We start from the raw sequence: 22,675 nt of genomic DNA, 5'->3' as shown, positions 1-22,675 counted from the left end.
AAATTACAACAACAAAAAAAATAAAATCCCTAGAAATAAGCTTCACACAAAAAACCCCTGAAGGAACTATACACTGAAAACTACAAGACATTGTTGGGAAAAAATGACAAACACACACAAAAATTGGAATATATCCTGTGAAGAATCAACATAGTTTTATCCCAAAATAGGGCCCAGGACTAAGTGGGTCTGCTTCAAGGCAGCCTGTATGTGTGGGTACTTGACCTTGTGCAGGAAAGAATTCACAGTATGAATCCAGGTGATTATTAATTTTTCCTTTTTAAAAATATATATTTTATTGAATATGCTATTAGAGTTACCCCATTTTTCTCCCTTTTATTCCCTTCTGCCCTTTACTCCCCTCCCACCAGCATTTTCCCACCTTAGCTCATGTCCATGGGTCATACATTTAGATTCTTTGGCTTCTCCACTCCCCTTACTATTCTTAACCTCCTCCTATTTTGTACCTACCATTTATCCTTATTATTCCTTCATTGGGACATTTATGCTCCAATCCCCCCAACTCCATGAGATGGCCCTCCATGTGATCTCCATTTCTGTGAATCTGTTCCTATTCTAGTTGTTCGCTTAGTTCATTTTTGTTTTTGCTTCTGTTTTTTTAGGTTTGGTTGTTGATAGTTATTTGTTGTCATTTTACTGTTCATAGTTTTGATCATCTTTTCTTTTTTTAGATAAATCCCTTTACCATTTCATATAATAAGGGCTTGGTGATGATGGACTCCTTTAATTTGACCTTATCTGGGAAGCACTTTATCTGCCCTTCCATTCTAAATGATAGCTTTGTGGGATAGTCATCTTTGACACCCACACTTTGGCACTACACAACATCCCTCCCAGATCTTAGCCCACTTCACTGTTTCCTGAACTTTATTACTGTTGTGGCTAACTCTATTCTCTCACACGCTACACCTATTTTCTACCATTTACCCTCACTTTACCTCATAATCTGACCTGTCACAAACTGACTGCTTTCTAGATCCAATTCACAATCCTTCCCCATCCAAACAAAAGCCTTCTCTTTTTTCCACCCTTTCTAAAAAGTGGCTAGTTGGGTGAAATATCACGGTTAACACCATACATATTCAAAGGATCTCCTATCTCTTCTCTATGGTTGGTACATTAAATACCATAGAAAACTCTCCCACTGTCTTAAACCATTTTGACTTCGCCCACCAACTGATCACAAAAAAAAAAAATGTAGCTGGGACCTCTGAACACCACTATACCTGCTAGAAGAGGAAACCCACCAACAAAGAAAGCACTAACAGATAACAATGGAAGAAGGTGAAGGAGGGAGTGGAGGCCACACTAACCTCCTCCAAGGACTGATCTGGAAACAAAACTAAATGGTGGAGAAATTACCCAGAACAAACAACTGAAAAAGAGAGAGAGAAACCTTAAAACCTCATAGACACAGAAGAATCAGTTTCAACACAACCTGTCCACACCTGCACAACAGAATATAATATGTGGTGGATGGACTGATGCTTAGTTAACCAGCTGGAGGGAAGGACCCACCGAAGAAACACTGAAACACAATCAAATCCCAAAGACAAACAGAGAGCCATCACAAATGAAAGCCAAAGACCAGCAATCTCAGGAGATCAAGGAGATCAGGACATCTAGGAGACTTCTCCATGGAATCTCACAGGTCTCCTATCATAGAAGTTCACACCATACACCCAGAAAGTCAGAACAGATAAATTTAAGAAGCAGAGACTAACAAGAACAGTCTCATAAACAATGGGAAGACAAACACTCCCCAAATGAAAGAAAAGGAAGAAGCCTCAGCAAGAATCCTATATGAAATAGAGGTAAGTCAATTATCAGATATTGAGTTCAAAGCAGTGGTTATCAGGAAGCTCAATAAACTCACAGATACCTCCTACAAACCAGATATGCAAGATATGCTAAAGGATTTGAGTTAAGAACAGGAAAAAAAACAATAAAAAAGAAAGGAACACAGGTATGAAAAAATGGCAATGAATAAGTACTTATCAATAATAACCTTAAATGTAAATGGATTAAATGCCCCTAATCAAAAGACATAGAATAGATGACTGGATAAGAAAACATGGCCCACACATATGCTGCCTACCAGAGACCCACCTCACAATAAGACTTACACAGACTGAAAATGAAAGGCTAGAAACAAATATTCCAAGGAAAAAGATGTGGGGATGGGGGGAGGCTGAGGTAGCAATACTCATATCAGACAAATAGACTTCAAAACAGAGCCATAAAAAAAGATCCAGAAAAACACTTCATAATACTCAAGGAATACTCTGGTATATGGACCTTGGAAAGGTCTGGTGCTTGTTAGAGTTCAGCTGAGGGGAGATCATGTCTCTGACATTTGGGGCTTGGTGTCATTTGGACCTGGATAAGGTCATCTGGTGCCAGTTAGACTCCAGCTGAGATAAGAGAATATCTCTACTATAGGGGCTTCATGCCATTTGAAGCCTGTTGGTGTTCTCTGTGGTACTGGTTGGTGTGAGATAATGTTTCTGCCATTTGGGCTTTGTGCTGCTTGAACCTAGGAGAGTCATTTGTGGTACCAGTGGTCATCAGGTGCCAGTAAGAGTCTGGCTGGGGTGAGTGAGAATGTCTCTGCCATAGCAGTTGGTGAGAGGTCACATCTCTGCCAGGAGACCAGTAGACACACTGACAGGAAAAATGTCTCTAACATTGGAGCTTTGTGCCATTTGGGACATGGGAAAGGTCGTTTATGTGGCTGGCTGGTAACACCAGTTGGTGTGAGACTAGGCTCTAACATTAGTTCTAGTTCTCCCTTTATTTCTTTTGGCTGTTTTGTGTTTCTATTTTGAAAAGAAATTGAGGTTTCCAAGGGTTAAATCCTCAGCATCTGATTACATCACCAGAGGCATTCAATTTGTAGACATGAATATTTGTCAAATTGTCACTTCTTGGTATCTTTACAGCAAAAAGTCTTGCAGCTAAACGTTCTCAAAAGATAGTCTTGCAGATTTAGAGACAGTATAGTCACCACTTGAGAAGCCCACCTGCATTGTCATTTCCTAAGACTCAATGGTTTGACTGGACTAGATGGTTGAGTTGGTGAAGTATGGGTGGCTGATCGGCTTCATTTTGAGACTAATTTTATTTTCTACCATTAACAGTTTGGACAGAAAAGTTCTGGAAGTTCGAAAAGGGGAGAATTATACAGTCCCTACTTTGGTTATTTAGTTGTAGCTCTGATTGTGCCTGCAAACCTTCTTGTCAAATTTGTTGCCTCCAGAATACAAGGTTGCTAACCTGTCCAGCAATGCCATCCTTTGGGCATCATGCACGCGGATTTCCAGGGAAAACCAACTGACCTGGAACTTGCAAGATCCTTCTCCCTACTATAATCCCCTTTTGTTAAGGATCTCTGGACCAAGGGAGAGGTAGGACTATGCCTTTGGCTAGCTGGAATAGTGCCAGAAGAATGAGACCTTCATCCATTTGTCCTTTTAGGTAGTGTTCAGAGTGTTAAAAGGGGAGATAGTAATGTGTGCATTGCCCTGACAACCAGAGTGATGTGTACAAGTGCACAAAGGATTCTGGGGGTCCCAGGAGGAATGAGGCAGGATGCACAGGAAATCCCTCAAAATCAAGCTCCAGGAGGGGATCCAGGGGAGTGTCCGAGCCCAGAGGGAGATTAGGCAGTGGCTGGGAGTAGGAGGTAGCTGGTGGTAGGAGTGGGGCAAGGAGCCCAAGGAGAAGAGGAGCAGTGAGAATGTGCAGGCTTCAAGATCGAGGCCAGAGTGGCCTGTGTGGCATACACAGGTGGCTTCTGAGAGGACAGCCAGGCCAGGGGGAGACCTGCAGTTGGGTGGACATTTCTCCAGCTTCCCAACAGCCAGGGCCTGGGTTCCTGGGCCCTGGGCCTGGAAGACGGTAGGAAGAGAAGGGAAGAGGCTCAGGCTACAGGCCCCACATGGACCTGTCAAGAGCTGCAGTCCCTGAGGACCTGTCAGTAAGCAGAGGAAAAGGCACATGACTATTAGGCTTTGCTTTTCAGATAATACGTACTACGTAGTTTTAACATCTTAGTTTTTGTAAAGATTTTTTAAAGAGATTTTATTTATTTATTTTTAGAGAGGGAAGGGAAAGAGAGAGAGAGAGAGAGAGAGGGAGAGAGAGAGAAACATCAATGTGTGGTTGCTGGCGGCCGTGGCCTGCAACCTAGGCATGTGCCCTGACTGGGAATCGAGCCTGAGATGCCTGGTTCGCAGTCCAAGCTCAATCCACTGAGCTATGCCAGCCAGGGCAAGATTTTTGTTTTTATGTTATTTTCAGCTCTTAAATCTATGTAGTAATTGTAATAACAAACACTTAAACAGCTATTTTTGTCAGATATTTTGTTAATTAAAGAAAATCTTCCTTTCCACCAAATGCTGCCTCCAGAGGTTTTGCCTGTTGGCAGCAAGTGGTAGGACCCCTACTGGTTGGGCTTGGTAACAGAGGAGCAGACAATGTGGAAAACCCAACAAAAAGATAAGTTGAGGACACTGAGCATGGTGCCAGAACCTGGGGACACCAAAATGAGTAAAATTAGATCATTTTACTGAAGAAGAAAATGACTCAATGAGTTGTAACTGGTCCAATGACATATAGGCAACAAGAGGCACAGCTCATATTCAAATTTGGGCCTGACTCCAAGGCCTGTACTCCTAAATAGCATAAATATAGCCCTCCACGTGGTCACTTTCAAAGGACCTACAATCAAGTAGGTAGAAAGAGATCCATAAGTACAGTATGTGTTTTCTTTTTATAGAAATGGGGCATAGCAGGGAGAAACTCAACTATGCTGGGCAGGGAGAAGCATTATTAAAGCTTTTCAAAGACACATTCTTCAAGCTGTGTTGTGAAAGATTAGTGACTTCAGAAAGGCAAGGACTAAGGGAAAGAGCTTTCTAGGCAAAGACAACACACAAAACAATAGTAATATAGCCAAATTCATAAATATAAGGTAGTAATACAAATATAAATAGATTAGTAATATAGTCAAATTTCTGAATCATCAAGTGAGAAAGGATATGATGGAAGATAAAGATGTCAAGGTAAATAGGAGTCAGAGTCAGAGAGAAGTACGGTTGTGATGGTCACTGAGGAGTTACCAACTGAAGAGTTTTAAGTAAGAGATGTGGTCAGATTCGTGGATAGTGACAATCATTTTGGTGGCAGTAAACTGGACGCCTTGGATGGCAAGATTGGAGGTAAAGAGATAAGGTAGAACCAAAATCAATAGTTTAGATGAGACATGTTATAGGTCAGAAATAAGGTAGTAACCTAAAAGAATTAATTCTACTATGAGCAAATAGCAATCAAACAGCAGCTCCTTGCAGAGCTCACAGAATTAGTCACTTCCAGGAAACAGAATGCCTCAGATTCTGACAAAGGGTCTTAGAATTCAGAATCCTGAGGGTAGGATTGATTCTCAGCCCAAAATAGAATGATCTTCCTACTTATGAACAAGGAACCCCCAATGACGACCATCTGAGGTTGGCTTCATTTTCCAAACTGGCTCTTTAACTTTATGGCTCAAAATAGTTTGCTGGTTGAGCCTCTGGAAAGTAATTTTGCCAGATCCTGGGAACAGAGAAAAATAACCAAATTCACAGAGAAAAAAACATAACATATATGTGAGTAAACACGTGAATGTGAATTCTACTCATCCTCCACAATCTGCAGAACTGATGTAAATTTTAGTGGTATGTTTTGACTACTGGTGTCACTACAGAGAATGGCAGAGAGAATCCACAGGAAGGCATGCCTATTTTATGTGCTCCTTGCCTGGCCAGGCTTACACACAAGGACATGGAGGGAAGGTGGTCCCAGACCTAACAGAGTAGCACATGAGTCAGTTCAGAAGTATGCAAGTAGGACAAATAATTCCTCATCCCAGAAACATAAGAGTTGACATTAGCTCTTCAAACTTATGAACTTATGCTTAACTACAGTTTAATGAAATATTCTTAAATAGATCATTCTATAGCTCTTCTAGATTATAGATTATTCTAAGCTAAGAACTATATCTTATTCATTTCTATATGCTCCATACTATACACACAGTGGGTTACACATAATAGGTGCTCCGTAAATTTTCTTTTAAAAATCCTTTCATTCAGGTATGACCCACCCTGACTCCAGGAGACCATGAGCAGTTCCACCTTTGTTACTCAAGAGGACTGCAAGCAATTCAAGATGATATCTAAGCCATTGTACTCTAGTATGAGATGACCACTGACCACTGCCCAGGACACAGAAAAAGACCACAGTCTGGGGCACAGCTTAAGACCACCGCCCAGGGTGAGAATGCTGGAGGTTTTTTTTTTTTTTTAATCCAGTTAACTCCACCCTGAATTTCAACAAATATATATTTTCAAGTGGTGATAATACTAGAGCTAAATTAAGAAAGACATAGGGAGAGGCTGATAAAAGCTCTATATTAGATAAAGTGGTCAGAGAAGGTCTCTCTAATGAGATGACTATTTGAGTAAAGCCCTGAACAGTTTTACCTTAAAAAAGAAAAATATTGCCCTGGCTGAGTGACTCAGTTGGTTCAAATATCATCCCATACACCAAGGGGTGGCAGATTCGATTCCAGGTCAGGGCACATGCCTTGGTTGTGGGTTTGATTCCCATATATAGGAAACCAATTGATGTTTCTCTCTCACACTGATGTTTCTCTTGCTCTTTCTCTCTCCCTTCCTCTCTCTTTAAAATCAATAAACATATCCTCAGGAGAGGATTAACAATCTAAAAAAAGAGGAAGGAAGGAAGGAAGGAAGGAGGGAGGGAGGGAGGGAGGGAAATCAAAAAGAGTATTCTAGAGAGTGTACTTGGCATGTTCATGAAAAAGCAATTATAACTTGGGTAGGTACAGCCCAGTGACCATAAAGGAGAGGGTAGGAGGTGAGATTAGCAAAGAAGCTGGGAATGAAATCATATAGGAGCTTGGAGAGGAATTATTTTAAGAATAATCAAATATGAAGTTGCACTTCTCTCTGGTGGTACCATTATCAAGGAATGCCAATGAAGCTAGTGTTAGCCATAAAGAAACTTAAATGGCCTGGCTGGTGTGGCTCAGTGGACTGAGCTCTGAGCCTGTAATCCAAAGGGTCACAGGTTTGATTTCCAGTCAGGGCACATGCCTGGGTTGCAGGCCAGGTCCCCAGTTGTGGGTGCCCAGTTGCAGGTGCATGAGAGGCAACCACACATTGATGTTTCTCTCCCTTTCTCTCTCCCTCCCTTCCCCTCTGCCTATAAATCAATAAATACAATCTTTTAAAAAAGAACCTTAAAGGTAAATGTACTTACCATGGGTATTATAAAGCATTCTTAAACTAAATAAGCATGGTTATTAGATTACTTATTATTCAGAAATTCACACACATACACACACAGTGCACTGACTCCAATAACATCATTTAGAATAGGCTGGGCAAAAAAAGATTTCTCAATTAACAGTTCAAAAATATATCCTGTATAGCTTAGTTAACCCACTAAGGCATATTTTTGGTTGGTTTCTTTTTTGTTTTCTTTTATTTTTTAATGCTAAGACAAAGCTTCTCCAGTTGTACAGAACTCTACTTCTCACCACATATTAAAGGATCCTTCCTGATTACTATCTCCATGAGACTAACTTCTCAAAACTCAGATTTCTCACAGTACTAAATATGCAGCAGAAGAATTAAGTCAATTTGGGTTGCATCGTATTCCATAATTCTGGAGCACTTAGAATGAAAGATCTGCAAGTGATTCTAGAACAAGTAATGTGCAAAACTGCTGAGAGAATGCAGAACCCTAAAATGAGAAGGTTAACAGACATTTCTCATAAAAAGGTGAAGGGAAGGAGTGGAGGATTCTCTGTTGCTAAATCCCCTCTCAACATAGTTGTCTGAGTGACAAAACAGCAAGATGCAAGAAGAACTAACCTGGGTCAGGAGAAGGAAGGAAGGGAGCTTGAGAGTGGGAAGAAGAGAGTGGGAACAGCCCTGGCCGGTTGTGGGTTTGATCTCTGGTCAGGGCATACACAAGAATCAACCAATGGTTGCATAAATAAGTAGAACAACAAATCCATGTTTCTCTCTCTCCCTCTCTCTTTAAAAAAAAAAAAAAAAAAAAAAAAAAAAGAGCATGGAACACAGAGAGATGTAAAGAGGCAAAATACTTTGGAATGAGCTGAGAGAGGCATGGGAATAAGCAGAGTAACACAAGGGAAGTCCACAGAAGAGAGCCTGATGCCATCCTGCACTGTTGCTTACCTGTATGTTTGTCCTCACTGACTGGACCCCCAGCATCTGCATGGTTTGGGGCTATTGTATCCCCAGCAAAGAGTTCACAGAGCCCTGGTCACAGTCAGTACCACACATTTTGTGAAGGTACAAAAATAAGTTTTTCTCTTTCACCATGTCTCCTCCTGACTTCTATGAAATCTAGTTTAGCGTTCTCCCTCTCTCCCTCTCCCTCTCCCTCCCTCTCCCTCCCTCTCCCCTCCTCTCCCCCTCCCCCTCTCCCTCTCTCTCCCTCTTTCTTTCTCCAGTCCAGTTTCTTTCATCATCCCCTCTCTGTCCTATAAATCAAGCCAGGTTTGGCCCCTCTGTAGTATTACCAAACTATGGAGTCCAGAGACAAAGTAACAGGACCGAAGGTGACCGTTTCTAACCAAGGGCTGTTCATCAAAGAGGCTGCATAGATGTGGAACCAGAAAAGAGACAATGATCAGAAGGGGGGAAAAAAGAAGTGAGCTGCAAGGCTGCTGAAGTGGGAGACTGAGATCTGCTTTTGCCTGCAGACATTTGCTGTGGGATCCTTTTTTGGGACCCTTGGCATGATTCATGGGCCGGGGCAAGATGCTAGAGGTGCTCTGTCTAGAACAGCGCCAACTCCAAGAAAAGGTACACAGGAGCAGAAGAAGAATGGAGGAGGATTCGGACGCTGGGTGTGAAGAATAAAGGAGTCTGTAGATGACAAGGGGTTTTATACCTGGGGAAGCCTACGGTATGGGACGAAACGAAGGTCCTTGAAAGCGAGACAGAAAGAGCGAGGTCTCACTGAAACTGAAATAACAGGAAAAAAAGCCATACCCACGCAGCTGCCGCACACCCAATTCTTCTGTGAAGGCAACTTATCTACGACCTACTGGCCTAAAAACTTTGTCTTGAAAAAGTCTGGACTGCAACCTCTAAACCACAACACCCACAGTGCCCCACGCGCTGACGGAGAAACCCAGCCTTTTTCAATCTCCATTAGCCAATGAGCTTCAATTTCCTCTGCCCCGGAAAGGCCACTGACGCTGTGGGCGTTTCCGCTCCCTAACTCCTACAGTTTGATCCTGGGGACTCCGAAGGTCCGGTGCTCCAGCTAGACGGTAAGGCATCGGTCCCTGGCAAGAGTTCCACTAAGGAAACGTGGATTGGTCAGGCAGATGTAAAGCCAGCCCACTCCTATCAGGTCCTTCCCCTCATTGTCCGTGGTCGGACCTGTGCAAGAGCACTGCCTCTAGCATCCAGGCGGCCCTTGGACTTTCCCTATCACTTCACTTCCCATCTCTTGGGGCGCAAGTCCCACCCTTGGCACACGAGCATTACATTCTGTGAGTGAACCTCTGCCGTGAACACTTGTTCAACTTGAGAAAGGCCCAGATAGCTGATCACCACGTTATAGTTTACATTATTATGTTCAAGGTCATTACTATTTTGAGTAATGTCCTTTTAACAAACCAGCTGTGGGGAATTGGGCAGATCCCTTAAACATCAGGACTTGAGATGACACTGTGAAACTGGAATGACACTTGAGGTGCAGCCTGCCTCCTCAAAGTGCTAGGAGGGTTGTGTGATAACGGTACCCACAGCGGGCAGCAGCCACCCTAAGCACAAAGCCCCAGAGAACCAAATGGCTCACCTGGGATTGGTCCAATAACTAATGAACTGAGTGTCGGGAAATGGAAACAGGACAGCATTTCTGGGTTGGCTGAAAAGCAAAGCTCTGTTGGCCTTTTCCTCTATCAGCAATTCCTGATCGTTCTCTTCCTAAATACCTTTCAACCTGACCACTTTCCTCCATCCCTACTGCCATTCACAAATCATCTCTTGTGTGAATGGTTTCCCTGTCTTTACCCACCCCCCATTGTTAGTTTATTCTAAAATGCAAATTTTATTATTAAAACATGTTTTTTCTTTGCCCCCAAATAAAGTACACCTTAACAAGTCTTCCATTACTTGGCCTCTTCCCACTCCTCCAACGTTCCCTCACTATGTTACAATCATCTTCAAATACTATCTGTTCCTTTAGCACACCAGGTTGCCTCTTACTTCAAGGGCTTTTAACAAATAGAAACAACTTGATGAACATTCTGTACTCTTGTCAACAAAATTTTGACATGGTCTGAACCAGTATCTTCCATCACACCCTATCAGTGCTCCCTTCCCAACTGACACATTCTGTAGCTTTCTGTTCTCTTAGTTATTAAAAGACCAAACTAGTGTAAACTGAAGGCCATTGGAGTCAGTTCAGTACCAACAGGAATCCCCAATTTGGGGTGTGATTAAGAAGGAAACTTTATTCAGTGCAAATAGCTCAATTGTGATACAGCATGGCTGTGAAAATAGCAGGGCTGTGGAACAGTTCAGCTGTGATACAGGACAGCTGTGAAAATAGCACTCTGTCAGGAGTCCCTGGGGCCAGGCTATTTCTCTGACTGGTTAGCTCTGCTGTGCTCCTCATTGGTCTGCTCTGCTCTTCTTTGTGCCAGTCTAGCCTACTGTGCCTTGTGTTTGCTCCATCTGCTCTAGCGAGATATCTTTGGTGTTTCAGTTCTAGTCAGGGAAATGCAGTCTTCTGTCTGCAATGGAAAGGGAAAGTACACTTTCAGAACCAAAACAGGGCTGACTTGTATAGACAGAGGTCCCTGACCAAACTGGTCCCTGATTGGTCCATCCTCATACAAGTGGGACTCCAAATCCTTGCAGTTTCATTGGTCCAAAAGGCACTGTTTTAATTTGTCAAATGGATCTGCTCTGATTGGGCACTGAAGAAGCTGATGGGGATATAGCGGCTCAACTCCAGCTGAATGGGGAAATCATCAGTCCTATTGGTTAAAATAGGATTTCAGGAACTCGTTAATAAGGGCTGGTTAACATGGCAGAAACATAGTATAGGCAGGCAGTTCAGTGCAGAGGCAGTTTTGTGCAGGTTTTTCCCTGAAGTGCATTTTGCATGAGAGGTCCCTGTATAGGAATGGCTGCTAGAGTCTGTTTTGTTTGAGCCCAGTTAAGCCACCAGGAGCCCATCTTGGTAACTATCTTCTTTCTCAGGATCCACACTAGTACAGTCCACTTTAAACTTCAGTCTTACATCAAGTTTTAAAGTCCTCTTTTCCCCTCTGCACCAGCCAGGCTTCAGCAGTAGAACTTTGTTTAGGGAACTGGTGCATTCTGTCTTTTCATAGAAATAACATTCTCTTTCCCTAATTTAAAATATATCTTGTGTTGGGACCTAGAGGAACAATTGGGATGGGTACAGGAAGATGAGCAAAAACTCCTCTTACTAACTGGGCATGTCATTACAGTGACCTGTTCATTGTCTGCACCTTAGATTAAGACTAACTGATCATAGATAACTTTCAGTTGTAAGATGCCCAAGTGTTAGTTCTTGTGGGCACATGGGTTAGTGTCCTTGGAGCTCTCCCCATTGCACAATTCTCTGATGGGAAATCTGCTCCAACTTACTTGCTTCCTCAAGCCCTCCTATCTTTTTCTTGACAGTGTAACTAGGCTTCCCTGACTGCCAGTTTGCTTGGGAGGAGAATTAGCAAAATGGTTCAAACACTGTTGATTTCCACAGTGTACTTGACTTACAGGAAGTTCACATATCCTTGCTAAATCAGGTTGTTGCAGTGACAGCCCTTTCCTTGTCAACCCTCTCTCCATACTCCAATGATCAGATCATGGAGAACAGATCAATAAGGTTATCAGCAGATACCCAAGCACGAACTGAGATGTCAGTCTCTCCTTGCCAAACAACCAATTTTTATGAGTGATTCTCTTGGAGACCCCTCACTTGGAGGTGAGGACAAAATGCACAGCACTTGATCCCTTGACTGGTGACAGACACATCAATTCCCTTTCTGTTTTTACCTCCATACTATCTTCTATTTTTCATGGAGGCAGAAAATGGGGTATGGTTTTGGGTAGTAGAACTGACTTGCCACCTCTTGATGGTACCTCTCAGTTTGGTGTCCTAACCGATGATTCCAGGGCACCAAATGAGTTCCACCTAACATCCTGCAAAACAAATGTCTTCTTTGCTCAGAACACTTTGTCACACACCTTGACACCTCTTTTTTTCTGTGTGTAGTTCTTCCTCATCTTTTAGGTATCAATGTATATGTCATTACTACAAGGAAGAAACCCTAACCCTGCCAGGCCTAAGACAGGAGACTGATCTATGACTTCTAAAGCTCTTGTTGCCTCCCTCATCATAGTACTTACCACATTATGTTCTAAATCAAGGGTCTCCAACCCCCAGGCCACAGATTGGTACCTGTCCATGGCCTGTTAGGAGCCAGGCCACACAGCAGGAGGTAAGGTTGAATGTAATGCACTTGATTCATCCTGAAACCATCCCTCCCCCAAACTCCCAGCCCATGGAAAAATGGTCTTCCATAAAAATGGTCCCTGGTGCCAAAAAGGTTGGGAACTGCTGTTCTAAATGACCCTTGATAGTCTGCCTTCCCCTATAAGATGAAGCCCCACAAGGACTGAAATAGTGTCAACTTCGCTCATCTCTGTACATGTAGTACCTCAAGCACAGAAAGCACTTAGTATTTGTTGGCTAAATACATAAACACATCATTCTATGTCTTTGGGGGAAAGTCTGTGTGATTTGAAAAAGCCTAGGGTCCTGCTGAAATTGCCACTGTTGCTGCTTCCTCCAATACCCTGAGAACTATTGAGCTTTACATATCAGATGATGCCAGCAGAACACCTTTGAAATGTCTAAAGTACTGTATTAGAATCTGTACTTTTATAAATTAGTTTTATTTGAACAACCTACCCTGTAAGCATATGCAAAATGTGCAAAAGAAGAAATAATGAGATAACCAAAAATGGGATATTACCCTAAACCTTTTGATCCTGTCTTCACAAGCCCAGATCCCTTTCCCTATTGATTAAAAGTTTGACTCTGTCCAGAAGGAGCTCCCTTTCCACTATTTGACTGGAATTTAAAGGATATTATGGCTTCTACTACTTCACGAGAACCTCTGCATGTGTTCAACACTCTGCTATTGGCAGACCTAGAAGGGCTTTGGGAGCTTTAATGTATGTCTGGCTGGGACCCTTCAGGTTTGTGGAGACAGGATGGAAGATGAACAGCTTCCTCAAAGTAAGCATAGGTAGATTTCCTAGGAGCTAGAGCAATTCCTCCTTTTCTATCCTACTCCACACCCCCCTATGAAGCAGAAAGGAAGAATTGTACCATAGGCTTTAGGAAAAACCTCTTTTGGGCTTCAGAGTCCTGAGATAAAAGGATATTGTTCCCAGGAAGCAGTTCCAGAAAGAAGATTCTTCCATATCCCCTGCCCTAAATTGTCTTTTTGTCTCCTTTAAAATGGAGTAGCATTTTTGTCTGAAGAACCAAGTTCCTATATTAACTAAAACATGAATTTACCCAGAATATCACATTCACCTGTTCATCCATCAAATACATATATTGGGCAATATTTATATGCAAGTTTCTACGCTAAAGACATAATTCCTTTTTTCCAGTTACAACCTACAGAGGGGGAGGAAGCATTAAGTACTATGATCGAATTATGCACTTACAGCCTGGAGATTGTGGAGTTCAGGGTCCTAAGGAAAATAAAACTGGCTTAGACTGAATGTAGAAACTGACTGAGCAGAGAAGGGGGAGGGGAGAGATAAAGGATTGCAGGCAAAGTGAACAACAGGTATAGAGGCTAGGAGATAACAGAAGCAAACCCTTGCTGTGTTCTGAGTGTATGCTGGAAACCATTCTAAGAACTTGACAAGTACTACCATATTTGCTTCTCACAACAACCCTTTGGGACAGGTACTATAATAAACCACATTTTATCTTTAGATGAGGACACTGAGGCATGGAGAAGTTAAGTAAATATATTGAACAAAATCACAATCCACATACTAAACGATGAAGCCAAGACTCAAATTAGGAAGTTTGAGTTCAGAGCCTCTGCCCTGCACCACTTTGCTACCAACTTGAGGACAATGTAAGCTGTCTTTTGTAAAGGAATATAAAATGCATAAGAAAGCATCATAGGAAAAGAGAATAAACAGGTACTTGTGGAAGCACAACATGAATGAAGAGTTTATACAGTATACCGTCTGGTGGCATTTGGACTTTATCTTAAAGTAACAGGGACAAAAATGATTTTTTTTTTAGTGAAGTGGTCTGATTTATTTATGTATATTACTCTGTTAATATTGAGTAGGAAAAATTGTAAGGAAATAAACTACTAGAGTTAAGAAGACCAATTGATATACTATTGCTAAGATCCAGACAAGAACTGCTAAGGACCAAGAAATTAAAGTTTGAAATAAGGTAGAAGCTATGGGGATAAGGAGGAGGGGGTGGCTGTGAGGGTTATTTCAGAAGTGGAATTGACAGTATATTGAAACTCCCTGCTATATATATTACAGGGAGTCATAAATCAAAGAGCAATCTAGCATGACTCCCAGGCTTCTTATTTTGGAGGTAGGGAATAGAGAAGAAGCCAACTTGAATGGGAAGATAATTAGGATGAGTATGAATGTGAGGGAGCATAAAGGAAACTATTCAGTCCAGAGCTCCACCAGAGACTCCTCAGTACCCTAATATGAGTTAGGGGGAATCAATGAACCCCAGCTCCAAAGGAAGATCAGAATAGGGAATGAGAGGAGAAAATAAAACATAAGGGATTGAGAAGTCCATTCTGTTTGGGGAGATGAAATCAATATACCTGAAATAAGGAGTCATAAAACACACAGGCAGGCAAGAATGCTAATTGTTATGAAGTTTCTTTTTTTTCTAAGAAAGGGTCTTATTTTTTAAAATATTTTATTTATTTTTAGAGAAGGAAGGTAGGGAGAAAGAGAGAAAAAAACATCAATGTGTGGTTGCTGGGGGTCATGGCCTGCAACCCAGGCATGTACCCTGACTGGGAATCGAACCTGTGACACTTTGGTTCTCAGCCTGCGCTCAATCCACTGAGCTATGCCAGCCAGGTGGTATGAAGTTTCTTTTGAGGGGAGATGAAAATATTCTTAAATTAGGTTGTGATGATTTGAACAACCTATGAATATACAGAAATAATAATAATAATGGAACTAGAACTGTGCACTTTATTTTTATTTTTTTAGATTTATTTATTTTCGAAGAGAGGGGAAGAGAAAGAGAGGGAGAAAAACATCAATGTGTGGTTGCCTCTCATGTGCCCTTCATTGGAAACCTGGCCTGAAACCTAGGCATGTGCCCTGATTGGGAATCAAACCATTGACCCTTTGCTTCACAGTCTGGCACTCAATCCACTGAGCCACACCAGCCTGGGCTAGAACTGTACACTTTAAATGTGTGAATTATATGGTATGTAAATTATATCAATAAAAATATTTTTTTAAATACCACACATTTTAGTGGAATAGGAGAGAAGAGACCATAATTCTAGTTTTTTACTTCTCATGCCAATAACTGTGAAATTGGTCATTTTCCTTTTTTATGCCTTAATATCCTCATCTGTTAGATAAATGAGCTGGACTGGATGCTCTGTAAGGTCCCTATATTAGTTTTCTGGGGCTGCTGTAACGAATTATCACAAACTTGTAGTTTTAAAACAAATTTATTTTCTCACAGTTTTGGAGGCCAGAATCCAAAATCAGGCTGTTGTCAGTCAATACCATGCTCCCTCCAGAGGCTCTAGGGGAGAATTCATTCCTTGTCTTTTCCAGCTTTTTGTGGCTATGTTTGTTACTTGGCTTGTGGCCACATCTTTCTCTGCTCTATCTTCACATCTTTTTCTTCTCTGTGTGTCCCTCTTCGTCTCACTTAAAAGGATTTAAGTGATTATATTTAAGACCCACTCAAATAATCTAGGATAAGCTCCTCCTCTTCAGACCCTTAACTTAATTACATCTTTTGCTGTACAAGGTAACATTCTTGTGTTACCTTGATATTTATATCTTGGGCAGGATGGGAGTGGAGTGGGGTAATTCATTTACAAATCTTTGCAAGTTTATAGGTGACTCGGAAGAAAAAAATTGAACTGCTTTATATTCTCCAGACACTCGCTCTTAACTTTCCTTCCCTTTCATCCTAGTTCTTATTCAGAGTAACAACATTTGAATGTTTATCAGCTAATTTTAGTCCCATAAAAAACTAAATTTGGTATTATCACTGTAATTCCAATTTTTGATGAGTAAATGGAAGCTCAGAGAGATTAAGTGACCTAACCAATCATGAGTGCTGAAAAGTTTGAGTGATGTACTCTAATAAAAGTCCTTGCACTCTAAATCCCATGGTTTCCATTCTGCTATCACCTGCCTGAATCTTGGTACAGCGCATAGAAATTCCAGACAAGAATGAACTAGACACACTTGGAATAAATTCAGTTCTCATTCTTCCTGCTAAGCACAAATAAAAATCCTGGTCATTTTATATAAAACCGACATAAGAAGACACTGGAATGTGGGAAGAAGAAGACAGACTAGGGACCTTGAAACCCAAGGATTGACATGACAATGAATTCCCTGGGTTTTCTTTTTGCCTCACATAACTATGACTGGGTGCTAGAGAAGCAATCCAGAAATGCCAACGGTCATAGACAAAATGAAGTCCCAAGAAAAGCTTGCTCACTTTCTGTGTTCTAAGGACAAGGGAAAAGTCAATTCAGCAAAACAGAAAATTTTTGGACAACTGACCTACTCTAGTCAAATACCATGGAAAAAATCATGGCCCCACCCCTACCCTTATAAGTAAAGATCAGTGGAGACCCTAGGCTTCCACCCTTGTCCAGCTGTAACAAGGTGCTCCTCACCCCTGTAGTATTAAGAGAAGAGAGAGGGAAATTAGGACTTTCATCTCTGCCTAGAAGTAATGAGCTCCCCATCAAGAGGTAAAAAGGAACTCCACCCCTTCCCTGCCAGAGTGTCAGAGGAGGACACGTGGGGAGTCTGAAATTCTCATCATGGGTTGACAAAGGAGGCTGAGTGGATAACTTGGACCCTCACCTCTGCCTGACATTTGTGAGATAAACCCCATCCATTACTCTGTGCTGCTCACCTCCCACCCCCACTACAACTGGCATTATGCCAGAAGAATCCTGCTAAAACAGAAGATCTAAATAAGATCTAGAGTCTCATAAAACCCAAATTGTTCAGCACTCAATCAAAATCACACACATCATACCAAGAACCAGGAAAATCTCAAATAAAAAAGATAATTAGCAGATACCAACACAAAGATGATACAGGTATTTATTTTATAATAAATATCTGTATAATAATTATAATTATTTTAAATGATCATTAAAACATTTATATTAGCAATTATGAATATACTCGAAACAAATAAATAGAAAATGTTAGTGAAGAAATTGAAGATAATAAAGAACCAAATGGACATTTTAGAACTAGAAAATACAATTACCAAAATTTTTTAGAAACTCAGTAAATGGGCTCAACAGCAGGATGGAAGTGACAAGAAAATATTCAGTGAACTTGAAGAAAGAACAATATAAATGACCCAAGCTGAACAACAGTTAAATGGGTAAATAAAATAGTCTTTTCTTTTCCTCTTGTGTTTTCTAAGTTGATAGTTGAGACAAAAACAATAACATTGTCTGACTGTAAATTTTAATGTATATAGAGGAAATACTTAATAAAATTATGTTATAAATGGAGGGTAATGGGACTCCAAGGGAGATAGATTTTCTACACTTGTCCCAACTGGTACAATGTAGACACCAGTAGATCATGTTGATGGAATCATTGTGTATCTTGAATTCAGAGGTGGTTATAAGAGCCTACATGTACAGTGAAATACCGTAGAACTATACACACACACACACACGTATATTCCAACATTTGTCTACTGGGTGCAAGGTACATGGGACCTCTGTATTATCTTTGCAACTTCCTATATATCTAAAAGTATTTGAATTTTGGAATACAAGCTGCATTTCCTTGTGTACACACAACCTAGCATAGTGGAATGAGGAAAAAAATAAATAAAAATGTAGCCCTGCCCAAATAAAAAAGATTAAAATTATTTCAAAATGAAAAGTAAAAAACAAAGATTGAAGGGGCATCTTCACAGGACAGTAGTTTCTGGACCAGAACCTTTAGTGCATACCTAGTCTTAGCCTCAAGTGTCATCACAAAACCTCAGAAGCCCAACCCACCCCCAGCAGCTTTGCCAATTGAACTATTATCTCAGGACTGTGTTTGCATTGGAAGCAGTTCATCCTTGCTGAGAAAACTTCTTTGGTCTGCTCACTTATATCCAAAGGAAAGTGGCCCCCTGTAAGCAACAGGTGTGTGGCCACACCTCCATACCCATTCCTGTGATATAACAAAGAGCAAATCCAATTCTCTTGTTTTCTTGGTTATGTGGGCAGTCTGCTTAAACCACATAATCTCAGCTTTTTTTTTTTTTTTTTTTTTTTTGAGAAAGCTGTGTCTTCGCCACAAGTTCCAGCTTTTTGTGGGGGCAAGGGTGCACTCACCACAGCCATATCTGATTCTGCTTACCTAGTAAAAGTTCTTTGCTTCTTTGCACTCTTGATGACTCTGGTCACTCTACTCATCCTGGTCTGTAAAGTAACCATAGATAAGGGCAACAAGAACAGAGAGCCATACTCAAGAAAAGAGCCAATACTGCTGGCATGAAGGTGTACATTTCTTGGTGGAGACAATGTTGAGGTGAGGATCTAGAGACCTAAGAGGCAGAACATTCTTGGCACCATCTTAGAGCCTAGAGCCCAGGAAGGAAGAGCTGCTTTAGTTATCCAATTCCCCCAATGTCAGATGCTTCCCCCAGGCCTCATTTTCCCTTTCAACCACTTCCTCCATTAAAATTCACACTCATCCTGCTGTTCTTTGGCTTGTCCAGGATCCTCGAGTTTGAATGTCTTTTCTCTGTGCATCTTCTAGAATAAAGTTAGAAATGACTCTTGATTTCTGAATTAACAGATGAACAAATGTGGAGAATTAAAAATTGATTACAATGCTCAAATTTTTCTTTTTAAATTGGACATGTGTTGAGTCTGGGATATTGAAATTATTGGGAGCTTATGACACCTCAAACTATTAAAAAGCTATACTAAAAGCTCAGTTCTAGAAGAATCTTGAAATGGAACAGCTCGTGTACCCTGAATTCTAGCTTAAAAAAGAAATCCCTTCTGTTCACCTAATTCTGGAAATAAAGATGTTGGGAATAAGGAAATTAAGAACTAAATTTGACCTTAGTAAACAAGAACCACATTGTAGCTAAAAAGAAATGATAAGAGACAAAGTGCAGTTAAGCAAACTGTGTCTAGCAGATGCTCTCCCCTGGGTAGACTAGATAAGCAATGCCTTGTAGTTTTTAATGAGAAAATAGAAACCTAGCTAGCTAGAGCCAGGAGATTAATAGGTTAATGAACAAACATCCTGCCTTCCCACCTTATGCAAGAATGCTTGGTTTGAAATTCCCGCTAGCAGTCTTTGTAAGCGAACTGCCACGTCTGCTTCTGTATAACGCTTGCCTGCCCCTATCTAAGAACGTAGTTGTAAGCGCTCGGCGCGTCTCTTGTTTGCAGCTCCTTGTGGGCACTGTGTCGCTGGACACTTTGAGAGTTCGCCCCTGCGCAGGTTAAACTTGGCCAATAAAGTAACATCTTTGATACCCTGAAAGTCTCCAATATTTGTTCTCGTGTTTGCTGGATGCTACAAAAGAGTATTACCTCTCAAAAAATGATTTAAAGCACCAACTTTGTGGGTTGGTAATTTTAAAAATATTTTCTAAAATGATTATTTTTTATCTTTACTGAGTTTGTAACAAGTTAACTCCCTTTTTAAAATGAAATCCAAATTAAAGAGACAAAAGTTTGAAAATCCATACTCTTATCCAACTAGGCTTGCTTTACCCTAAGGAGCATTTGACCATTTGTCTGGAAGGAGTTAGTATTTTTCTAGGAGAAAAATGTCTATGTTCAACCCTATTATTAACGTTTCTTCCTAGAAACATCCTATCAGGTGTTTCTTTGTCTTCTTCTAACATGTATTTGACTCTGGAGTGTCAAGCCAAGAGCCCCTCTCTAAGAATAAACTCCCTCCCCCACCCCAGTATCTCAGCAGCATACTTTACATTTCAACCCATGGGTCTTTTATTCACTTCCAATTTAACCCACAGAAATTTCCACCTTGGTTACTTGGTGCTGAGGAGAGGATAGTGTTGCTACCAAACTCAAAGGGAGCCCATCTCCCCTTCACTCATACCTGCCTCAAGTGCCTGATTGTGATGGTGTTAGTGTTTATGGTTGATCAGCTTCCACAGAAACACATCACAGGTAGCTGGCAATGGGACTGAAAGCCTCATGGCCAAGGACAACATATCCCTCTCCTCTGGCAGTGTGTGCCCCTTTATCTAAGGCTGGCCAGCTAGCATTTCCCTTGAGCTGACCATCACACCCCTTCTCAGTCCAGTGTGCCTGCTTGAAAAGTAGGGAATGGTGTGGGTGAAGTGGGGATGGTGGTATATTGGCATGAGTGAGTATGGTTTCAAAGCACCTTTGCTGAGTTCCTCAAAAGACCTGTGCATGCCTCAGAGTTGGCTGAAAAATCCTCAGAACTTCTAACACATTCCAGATCTTTCTCTCCTATCTTGCAAATGTCTGTATCCATCAAACATGTTTACTGTGCTCTTGCTATATGATAGGCTCTGTCCTGGGTGCTGGAAATGCAACAGAAAGGGATACATCTCCTCTCTCCTAGAGCCTATAATATGGCATAATGAGAGACAGATGCCAATTGAACATCACATAGATGAATACAGAAAAGTGCTCTGAAAAAAAAATTTGGCTGTATGATGGTATATATCAAATGAACCTAAAAAGGGCTTGCCTAAGGAAGTCATGCTTGGGCTGAGAGTTGAGGAACCATGGAAGTTAAACAGGTGAAGAGTGGGGACAGAAGGGCAGGCATTCTAGATAGAGATTAATTAGTAATGTGCAAAGGCTTGTAATGGAAGGAGTTTGTAATATGAATGGGATAGAAAGACAGGGGTTCTGGAACACAGACTGTGAACATGAGAATGGAACAACATGAAGCTGAAGACATTGGTAGGGCTGGATCTCACAAGACCCTGGTGGACACTACTAATTGGAGATGGTGATGTAGATGTGCTGGAGGCAGTCTCCAAGGTGCCTCCTGGATAAGACATCCCTTTGTTTGATAACTAAGTCTCCAGACCTGGCGATTCCATGCTTCCCAGTGGCTCTCAGTCACTCTTCACCTATTTTCTTCTACCCTTCAGGATCTCCCCACTTTCCAGGCTCTTCACACACCCCAAATCTACGCTGTATCCTTATTTGCAATTAACAGAGACAAGACAAACCAACCAGACTGCATTGTAAGTGTATGGCCACCTGATGGTAGCAAAGGGTCAGAAAACCTAGTCTTTATAGTGACTACAAAGCAAAAGGAATCCTTCCTTGCTTCTTTACACACTTAAAAGCTGGATAGTTCACCCATAAAGGGTTATAATCATGTCATTTAATATAATGAGAACCTGTTATCCAGAAGATCTCCTGGGCTTGAAATTTTATAATGTTTACAGCATGGATTATATATTGAGCATCAATTATATGCTGGTTCTTAACATACAGTATCTCTCTTCTGTCTAAGTACCATATGAAAAGGACATTATTCCTCCCACAGATGGGAAGTTGAGGCTCAAAGGCTCAAATAGAGAGGCTGATTGTCTGCCCAAAGTCTCATAGCAGAGCCAGTTTATCTCCCCTCTTCCATGTTACCTCCAGCATTTGTCGTGGAATAAGACATCCCCTGCTTTGAGGCAGCTCTTTCCCTAACAGAAATCTCTTTCCTCTAAATGTCACTAGTATGAGTTTGTGTTCTCTCGTGACTGGGGTGCCCTGAGTCCTCCTCTTTTGCCTCCTCCTCTGGCTTCTCCTGGCACCTTCAGAGAGATCTGTCTGCAGCTCCATGTCTTGCATCTGTAGGGATCAAGCCAACAAGAACCAACCACCATAACCCATCCAGTGGGTAACAGTGACCAGAGGAAGAAGGCTATGAAAAAGAATAATACTGTTCCCTCCTTCAGGGAGCCTCTGGTCTAGATGTGGCTGAGGGGCCAATAACAATGCCAGGTGATTTCTGAAAAAAGCCAAGAATGAAGTACATTTTGAAGTCTGACAGGCTGCTTTGGATTACATTAATCAGGTATGGCTTTCTGAAGCAGGTGAGGTGTTAGAAACAGACAGCCTAGCCCTGGCCTGTGTGGCTCAGTTGGTTTGGGATTGTCCCACAGATCAAAAGGCCGTGGGTTTGATTCTTGGTTAGTGTACATGGCTGGGTTGTGGGTTTGATCCCTAGTTGGGGTGCATGCGAGAGGCAACTGATTGATATTTCTT

This window comes from Phyllostomus discolor, chromosome 14, assembly GCF_004126475.2.
Source record: "Phyllostomus discolor isolate MPI-MPIP mPhyDis1 chromosome 14, mPhyDis1.pri.v3, whole genome shotgun sequence".
NCBI classification, from domain to species: Eukaryota; Metazoa; Chordata; class Mammalia; order Chiroptera; family Phyllostomidae; genus Phyllostomus; species Phyllostomus discolor.
This window is presented reverse-complemented; position numbering follows the sequence as displayed.